The 10,630-nt window shown below is 40.2% G+C and overlaps 1 pseudogene; it reads right to left on the bottom strand.

Annotated features, from left to right (window-relative positions):
• Nucleotides 1-2,676: 2,676 nt before the first annotated feature.
• LOC127483661 (U5 spliceosomal RNA) lies at nt 2,677-2,799 on the bottom strand (annotated as a pseudogene).
• Between the last annotated feature and the right edge of the window lie 7,831 nt (nt 2,800-10,630).

The raw sequence follows: 10,630 nt of genomic DNA on the forward strand, positions 1-10,630 counted from the left end.
ATTAGTGTATTATGAAAGCATTATCTACGCTACTATAGATTGACAGAACTTCTATCATCATAAGTTGTAAAGGTATTGGTAATTATGTAAGTAGTAAACTGTGATAGCATCAGGTGTAGCAACAGTAATGGTTAGGAATTGTAGCAACAGTAGTAGTCACAGAAGCATAAGTATGAATTGAGAGTTCTGTATCTGAGATACTGAGTTTTCAGAATTTGTTTTTAAATTTTTGGATATTGAATATATACAATAAGATGTCTTGGGGATAGGAGCCAAGTATAAAGATGAATTACTTTTGTTTCATACACAACTTATACCCAAACCTTAAAGACAGTTTCAGGGGTTAGCCTGGTCGCTTAAGGGAACTGGTTGAGTCCCAGCTGCTCCACTTCTGATCCAGCTCTCTGCTAATGTGCCTGGGAAAGCAGAGGAACATGGCCCAGGTGATTGGGTCCCTGCACCCACATGGGAGACCCAGACGAAGCTCCTGGCTCCCGACTTCGGCCTGGCCCAGCTCCTGTAGTTGCAGCCATCTGGGGAGTAAACCAGCAGATGGAAAATATCTCTCCCTCTCTCCCCTCTGTCTCTGTAACTCAGACTTCCAAGATAAATGAATGAAGCTTTTTAAAAAAAAGGATAAGTTTAGACAGTATTCTGCGTTTGCCCGCGTTTTCACTGCAACTTGTACATAAGCTCTGATGTCCAATATTCTGCTTGGTGGTCTTATTGCCACTCAGAAATTTCCAGATTTTGGAAAATTCCAAATGTCAGACTTCAAATATTCAGGATGTTCTGCAGATAATTTACAAATATGATTGATATATGTTTCTGTACATCAGTTCTTCATTGCTTTTTCCTAATTTTGGATGAACACACAACACTTTCACATTTTCATGACCACTCCCATAAGCAGCCTTTCCTTTTTCTTTTCTTTGGATTTAAAACCTTCAAGCTCCACTGCTCCATTTCTTTCAACACAAAATAACACATCAATGTGAACTGCAGTCACCCGGAACTGCAAAACACCAGAGCCTGTTCTGTTCACTTCACCGCGTCTCAGACCCACGACCCATTTTCTCCATTCCATTCCCCCACCCCACCACCTTCTCAGCTTCCTTAGTCATGTTGTAAACCCTGCATAGTGTTTGTCTTTCTATGACATATACCAGAATGAATCTCTAGCTTCACCCATGTTGCTACAAATGCCAGGATTTTTTGTGGAATAGTAGTATTACATTGTGCAATCCATTACATTTTCTTTATCCACTTGTTAATCGATGGGCATCTCCATTGATTCTGCACCTTTGATATTATGAATAGTGCTGAAATCAACACGAGTGCAATATCGCTTGCATGCACTGATGTTAATTTCTTTGGTTGTGTGTAGAGAGGAAGTTGGGTCATGTGGTAGAAATAATTTTAGTTTTGTGAGGCACCTCCACGCTGTGCTCCACAGCAGCAGTACTAACTGGCATTCTCACCAGCCATGTGTAAGGTTCTCTTCTCCACATTCCCATCAGTGTATTTCATGCTTTTTTAAACTTTTTATTTCACAATAGATTTTTTAAAATTTTATTTATTTATTTGAAAGGCGAGGTACAGAGAGGGACAGGGAGAGGGAGAGGCAGAGAGAGAGAGAGGTCTTCCACACAGATGGCTGTAATGGCCAGAGCTACGCCCAGAGCTTCCTGGTCTTCCATGTGGTTGCAGGGACCCATGGACTTAGGTAATCTTCTACTGCTTTCCCAGGCCATAGCAGAGAGCTGAATTGGAAGTGGAGCAGTTGGGAGTCTAACTGGTGCCCAAATAGGATGCCAGCACTGCAGACCCCAGCTTTAATCCACTACGCCACAGCACTGCCCCAACCTTTCACAATAATTTTAAATTTACAAGACAAAATTGTAAAGTAGTACCAAGAATTCCCATGTGTGTCACACACAGCTTCCCCTATTACTAACATCTTTTATTAGTATGTTTGTCACAACCAAAAAAATGCACCCTGTTTCCCTTGTTTGTCTTTTTTTTTTTTTTTTGTAATATCCATTCCAGCCGGAGAGAGATGATATAACTCATTGTTCTTTTGATTTTCATTTCCCTGATGGATAGTGATATTGAGTTTTTTTTTCAAGTCTGGTTATTTGTATTATTTTGAGAAATGTCTAGTCACATCGTTTTCTCATTTTATAACTGGATTGTTGTTATTTCATTCTTTTTTCGAGTTCCTTATATATTCTGGATATTAATACTTTGTCGGATGTATATTTTGGAAATATTTTCTGCAATCCGGGAAGCTGTCTGTTTATTGACTATTTGGTTTACTGTGTAGTATCTTCCTCCTTGGATGTTCAGTGTAGAAGAAGATTCGTGTGTCTTTATCTGAGGACATTTCAAAATGTCCATGTAAAATGGAATTAAAAATAACATATTTTACATGAAATTTTTGAAGTGCCTTTGTAAATAAACCCTAAAATACCAAAGACAATGAAAAGTACGTGTAAAATCAGTACATCTATTGTAACATGGTAAATTCCTACATAATTTTTGAAATGGTTAGCCATTAAAATCTGATATAAGGAAAAATTAAACTTAAGAGCACAATGGGACAATTACAAAATGATTTATTACATATAATTGCATATTGTTCCACAGACACAAATAGGGAAACTCTAAGAACAGTAGCACGTAAGTTAGGGCTGATGAAGTATTTTCTATGGATGCATCATGAAAACATGAATTCTTCCATGGAAATCTTTAGTAAAAGGTGAAAGATTTACACAATCTGAAGAGAAACCAGAGTATAACATGTATTCCTTAAAACTACTTAAATTTGGGCAAGATGGCGGAATAGGAAGAGAGCACACTGATAGTCCGGGGAGAGATAGTTTAATAAAAGTGGAGATACTGCAGGTTCAAGGAAGAGTAGGGGAGGAAACAGCAGAAGAAACTCTTCCAGAACGCGTGATTCACAGCGGACCTGCGTGGAGAGCATGGGAGCCCACAGTTCAGGACACCAGCGGCAGACTCAACACACCAGCGCTGGAACGTGAGGTGAGCCGAACCTCAATAGCCTGAGACACCGGCAGGCAAGCGGAGAGAGGAGACTAGAGGGAACGACCCCCCCCCGGGGGGGGGGAGTTCACCAGGCTAACTGGAAGAGAGAGAGAGAGAAAAAAAAAAAAAAAGGTGACTGGTACGGACACGGGTTTCTCTCTCTCCGCTCACCTCTCAAGGGCGAGCAAGACAAAGAGCAGGTGCCATCTTGGACATACGTCATAAGCAGAGCGACCTCAGGTCTGCACCGGCCCTGAGCCTAGCAGAAAAACCTGACTCTGGGTGGGGTGAATTAACAGGAGATTAGGACCTAGTAAATTTGTAGTGCTACTGAACTGAGACTGTGAAAAAAGAGACGGTGGGGGAGAGAACTCACGGAATTCATGCGAGCACTCTCCAGAGATGCTACAATTCCGTAACTTTGGCAACCCAGTGGGAGACTGAAGGAGAATTTGAGCCCACTCTGAGGGCCGAACAGATTCCCTGTGTGGTCCTTGGGAAAGAGCTTCCGATCTCTGGCTCCTGTGGGTATATCATTTGCCTGCTAACTAGCTCCAACTTCGTTCAGCTGTGCGGAATTACTTCCCTTTTGAATCAAAAAAAAGAAAGAGAGAGAGAGAGATTTACCACGCCTAACCTGGGAGTGTCACCTTTGGCACACCAAACAGAGCTCTCAGGCCACACCCATCTCAAGCCCTAAGGCTCCATCAAAAACAGATAGTCCACTTAATCTAGAGTCATAGTATAACAAGAAAAAGCACCACAGTGAAGAAACCAAATATCTCCAATATGCCAAATAACAAATGCAAAAACCGAGGTAATAAAAACAAGGAAGTCACCATGACGCCCTCAAATGAAAAAGACACCCCAATTCAAGATTATGAAGATGATGACATAGAAGAAATGCAAGAAGCAGATCTCAAAAAATTGTTAAGAACATTAAGAAGTTCTCAAAAACAAATTCTTGAACTACAGAAATCCTTAATGGACAAGATAGAAAATATCTCTCGTGAAAATGAAATATTAAGGAGGAATCAAAATGAAACGAAACAACTAGTACAACAGGAAACTGTGATAGTGACTGAAGTGAAGAATTCAATAGATCAAATGAAAAACACAATAGAGAGCCTTACAAACAGAATGGGAGAAGCAGAAGAGAGAATATCGGACTTAGAAGACAGAGAACAGGAAAGGATACAGTCAGACCAAAGAAAAGAAGAGGAAATTAGAAATTTAAAAAATATTGTCGGGAATCTACAGGATACTATTAAAAAAACCAACATTCGGGTTCTAGGAGTTCCTGAAGGCATGGAGAGGGAGAAAGGATTAGAAGGCCTTTTTAGTGAGATATTAGCAGAAAATTTCCCAGGTTTGGAGAAGGACAGAGAAATCCTAGTACAGGAAGCTCACAGAACCCCTAATAAACACGACCAAAAGAGATCCTCACCATGACACATTGTAATTAAACTCTCCACAGTGAAACATAAAGAAAAGATCCTAAAATGTGCAAGAGAGAAACGTCAGATTACTCTCAGAGGATCTCCAATCAGACTCACAGCTGACTTCTCATCAGAAACTCTACAAGCTAGGAGGGAATGGTGAGATATAGCCCAGGTGCTAAGAGAGAACAACTGCCAGCCCAGAATATTATATCCTGCAAAGCTATCATTGTTGAATGAAGGTGAAATAAAGACTTTTCATAGCAAACAGAAATTGAAAGGATTTGTCGCCACTCGTCCAGCCCTGCAAAAGATGCTTAAAGATGTGTTAGACACAGAAACACAGAAACACGGTCATCAATATGAAAGAAGGTAAAGGAAGGAAACCAAGGAAGGAAACCTCACAGCAAAAGATCACAGGTTATTCAAAGCATATATTAGAACTTATCTTTGGCAAATGGCAGGGCAAAGTTACCACTTATCATGAGTCACATTGAACGTGAATGGCCTGAACTGTCCAGTTAAAAGACACCGATTGGCTGATTGGGTTAAGGAACAAAACCCATCTATTTGCTGCTTACAAGAAACACATCTTTCCAACAAAGATCCATACAGACTGAAAGTGAAAGGCTGGAAAAAGATATACCATGCCAACAGAAATGAAAAAAGAGCGGGCGTAGCCATCTTAATATCGGACAACATAAACTTTACCACAAAAACTGTTAAGAGAGACAAAGAGGGACACCATATCATGATTAAGGGATAAAAACAACAAGAAGATATAACAATTATCAATGTATATGCACCTAACTACAGGGCACCAGTTTATCTAAAAGATTTATTAACGGACTTAAAGGGAGACTTAGACCCCAATACAATAGTACTGGGGGACTTCAATACTCCACTCTCAGAAATAGACAGATCAATAGGACAGAAGATCAACAAGGATACAGTAGATTTAAACGACACTATAGCCCAAATGGATCTAACAGATATATACAGAACTTTCAATCCTACAGCTAAAGATTTTACATTCTTCTCAGCAGTACATGGAACCTTCTCTAGGATTGACCACATACTAGGCCATAAAGCAAGTCTCAGCAAATTCAAAAGAATTAGAATCATACCATGCAGCTTCTCAGACCATAAAGGAATGAAGTTGGAAATTAGCAACTCAGGAATCCCTAGAGCATACTCAAACACATAGAGATTGAACAACATACTCCTGAATGAACAATGGGTCATAGAAGAAATAAAAAGAGAAATCAAAAACTTTCTGGAAGTAAATGAGGATAACAGCACAACATACCAAAACTTATGGGATGCAGCAAAAGCAGTGTTAAGAGGAAAGTTTATATCAATAGGTGCCTACATCAAGAAATTGGAAAGGCACCAAATAGATGAGCTTTCTATTCACCTCAAGGATCTAGAAAACCTACAGCAAACCAGAGACCCAAATCTAGTAGGAGAAGAGAAATAATTAAAATCAGAGAAGAAATCAACAGGATTGAATCCAGAAAAACATTCCAAAAAATCAGCCAAACGAGGAGCTGGTTTTTTGAAAAAATAAACACAATTGACACCCCATTGGCCCAACTAACTAAAAAAAGAAGAGAAAAGACGCAAATCAATAAAATCAGAGATGAAAAAGGAAACGTAACAACAGACACCACAGAAATAAAAAGAATCATCAGAAATTACTACAAGGACTTGTATGCCAGCAAACAGGGAAACCTATCAGAAATGGATAGATTCCTGGACACATGCAACCTACCTAAATTGAACCAGGAAGACATAGAAAACCTAAACAGACCCATAACTAAGACAGAAATTGAAACAGTAATAAAGGCCCTCCCAACAAAGAAAAGCCCAGGACCAGATGGATTCACTGCTGAATTCTACCAGACATTTAAAGAAGAACTAACTCCAATTCTTCTCAAACTATTCAGAACAATCGAAGAAGAGGGAATCCTCCCAAATTCTTTCTATGAAGCCAGCATCACCTTAATTCCTAAGCCAGAAAAAGATGCAGCACTGAAAGAGAATTACATACCAATATCCCTGATGAACATAGATGCAAAAATCCTCAGTAAAATTCTCGCCAATAGAATGCAACAACACATCAGAAAGATCATCCACCCAGACCAAGTGGGATTTATCCCTGGTATGCAGGGATGGTTTAATGTGTGCAAGACAATCAATGTGATACACCACATTAACAGACTGCAGAAGAAAAACCATATGATTATCTCAATAGATGCCGAGAAAGCATTTGATAAAATACAACACCCGTTCATGATGAAAACTCTAAGCAAACTGGGTTTGGAAGGAACATTCCTCAATACAATCAAAGCAATCTATGAAAAACCCACAGCCAACATCCTATTGAATGGGGAAAAGTTGGAAGCATTTCCACTGAGATCTGGTACCAGACAGGGATGTCCACTCTCACCACTGCTATTCAATATAGTTCTGGAGGTTCTAGCCAGAGCTATTAGGCAAGAAAAAGAAATTAAAGGGATACAAATTGGGAAGGAAGAACTCAAACTATCCCTCTTTGCAGACGACATGATTCTTTATTTAGAGGACCCAAAGAACTCTACTAAGAGACTATTGGAACTCATAGACGAGTTTGGCAAAGTAGCAGGGTATAAAATCAATGCACAAAAATCAACAGCCTTTGTATACACAGACAATGCCATGGCTGAGGAAGAACTTCTAAGATCAATCCCATTCACAATAGCTACAAAAACAATCAAATACCTTGGAATAAACTTAACCAAGGACGTTACAGAGCTCTACGATGAAAATTACAAAACCTTAAAGAAAGAAATAGAAGAGGATACCAAGAAATGGAAAAATCTTCCATGCTCATGGATTGGAAGAATCAACATCATCAAAATGTCCATTCTCCCAAAAGCAATTTATAAATTCAATGCAATACCAATCAAGATACCGAAGACCTTCTTCTCAGATCTGGAAAAAATGGTGCTGAAATTCATATGGAGGCACAAGAGACCTCGAATAGCTAAAGCAATCTTGTACAACAAAAACAAAGCCGGAGGCATCACAATACCAGATTTCAGGACATACTACAGGGCAGTTGTAATCAAAACAGCATGGTACTGGTACAGAAACAGATGGATAGACCAATGGAACAGAATTGAAACACCAGAAATCAACCCAAACATCTACAGCCAACTTATATTTGATCAAGGATCTAAAATTAATTCCTGGAGCAAGGACAGTCTATTCAATAAATGGTGCTGGGAAAATTGGATTTCCACGTGCAGAATCATGAAGCAAGACCCCTACCTTAATAACCAGAATCTACAAAGAGATCAAGAATCTCCACAAAAACAAAACCAACAACCAACTTAAGAGATGGGCCAAGGACCTCAATAGACATTTTTCAAAAGAGGAAATCCAAATGGCCAACAGGCACATGAAAAAATGTTCAAGCTCATTAGCAATCAGGGAAATGCAAATCAAAACCACAATGAGGTTTCACCTCACCCCACTTAGAATGGCTCACATGCAGAAATCTACCAACAACAGATGCTGGAGAGGATGTGGGGAAAAAGGGATACTAACCCACTGTTGGTGGGAATGCAAACTGGTCAAGCCACTATGGAAGTCAGTCTGGAGATTCCTCAGAAACCTGAATATAACCCTACCGTTCGACCCAGCCATCCCACTCCTTGGAATTTACCCAAAGGAATTTAAATTGGCAAACAAAAAAGAGGTCTGCACCCTAATGTTTATTGCAGCTCAATTCACAATAGCTAAGACCTGGAACCAACCTAAATGCCCATCAACGGTAGACTGGATAAAGAAATTATGGGATATGTACTCTTTAGAATACTATACCGCAGTAAGAAACAACGAAATCCAGTCATTTGCAACAAAATGGAGGAATCTGGAACACATCATGCTGAGTGAAATAAGCCAGTCCCAAAGGAACAAATACCATATGTTCTCCCTGATCGGTGACAACTGACTGAACACCAAAAAGGAAACCTGTTGAAGTGAAATGGACACTATGAGAAATGGTGACTTGATCAGCATAGCCCTGACTGTTAATGAACAACTTAATACATTATCCCTCTTAGTAGTTTTTTTTATCTGTTCTACTTGATATGACTGGTTTAATTCTGTAATTAATACATAGTTATTCTTAAGTGTTGAAAATTAACTGAAATGTGATCCCTGTTAAACATAAGAGTGGGAATAAGAGAGGGAAGAGATGTATAATTTGGGACATGCTCAAGCTGACTTGCCCCAAATGGTAGAGTTAGAAACATACCAGGGGATTCCAATTCAATCCCATCAAGGTGGCATGTACCAATGCCATCTCACTATTCCAAGTGATCAATTTCAGTTCACAATTGATCATAATGAAAGGACTAAGAGTCAAAGGGAGCACATAAACAAGTCTAGTACCTGCTAACACTAACTGATAGAATAAATAAGGGGGAGAGTGATCCAACATGGGAAGTGAGATACTCAGCAGACTCATAGAATGGCAGATGTCCTAAATAGCACTCTGGCCTCAGAATCAGCCCTAAAGGCATTCGGATCTGGCTGAAAAGCCCATGAGAGTATTTCAGGCATGGAACTCCAAGACACTTTGGCAAAAGATCTCTGTGAGTGAGATCCCAGTGGAAAGAACAGGTCATCAAAGAAGGAGGTACCTTTCTCTGAAGGGAGGAGAGAACCTCCACTTTGACTATGACCTTGTCTAAACAAGATAAGAGTCGGAGAACTCAGAGGGCTTCCATAGCCTTGGAAACTCATGACTGGAGCATAGGGAGATTACTGATGCCATAGACAGGAGTGTCAATTGGTAAAGTCAACAACAGGAGTCACTGTGCACTTACTCCTCATGTAGGATCTCTGTCCTTAATGTGCTGTGCATTGAGATTTAATGCTATAACGAGTATTCAAACAATATATTTCACTTTGTATTTCTATGGGGGTGCAAACTGTTGAAATCTTTACTTAATGTATACTAAACTGATCCTCTTTAAAAAAAAAAAAAAGAAATTATCAATTCCCAACTTGACTCTCACTGGGATTAAACATGACAATAGGTCTGATCTGATTTCATCATCATTTAAAAAATCATCTATTATTTTTCACTTTATGTTTCTGTGTGGGAGCAAACTGTTGAAATCCTTACTTAATGTATACTAAGCTGATCTTCTGTATATTAAGATAATCGAAAATGAATCTTGATGTGAATGGAAGGGGAGAGGGAGTGGGAAAGAGGAGGGTTGTGGGTGGGAGGGACGGTATGGGGGGGAAGCCATTGTAATCCATAAGTCGTACTTTGGAAATTTATATTCATTAAATAAAAGTTTAAAAAAAAAAAGAAATGAGCATGGAAGTTGAGCTGATTTGGCTTTTAAAGGTGTACAGCCAGGGGCCAGTGCCGTGGTGCACTGGGTTAATCCTCCACCTGCAGCGCCAGCATCCCATATGGGCACCAGATTCTAGTCCCAGTTGCTCCTCTTCCAGTCCAGCTCTCTGCTGTGGCCCGGGAAGGTAGTGGAGGATGGCCCAAGTGCTTGGGCCCTGCACCCGCGTGGGAGACCAGGAGGGGCACCTGGCTCCTGGCTTCAGATTGGTGCAGCTCCATTTGGGGAATGAACCAACGGAAGGAAGGCCTTTCTCTCTGTATCTCTCTCTCACTGTCTATACCTGTCAAGTCAATAGAAAAAATAACAGTAGATAGTAACACTAGACATGTGATCTAGGGCTGATTTTTCTCCCTCCTTCATACAATGACATGCATCATCTGTCTGGCAGATTGCATCTGCTTGAAACAGCACATAACAGGGACAACAAATACCTGTTTTCTGTTTTCAAAGGTCTCTGTTAAACTTCTGTGCCAGTGATTGCCCCCCCCTATTTTTTTTTAAATTAAGATTTCTTTATTTTACTTGAAAGGTGGGTGTAGTTACAGAGAGGGAGAGTCAGAGACAGAGACAGAGGGAAGTCTTCCATCTGCTGATTCACTCCCCAAATGGCCACCATGGCTGGAGTTGAGCTGATCTGAGGCGGGGATCCAGGAGCTTCTTCCAAGTCTCCCGCGGGGGTGCGGGGGACCAAGCACTTGGGCCATCTTCAAGTGCTTT

The sequence above is a fragment of the Oryctolagus cuniculus genome, chromosome 13 (genome assembly GCF_964237555.1).
Source record: "Oryctolagus cuniculus chromosome 13, mOryCun1.1, whole genome shotgun sequence".
NCBI classification, from domain to species: Eukaryota; Metazoa; Chordata; class Mammalia; order Lagomorpha; family Leporidae; genus Oryctolagus; species Oryctolagus cuniculus.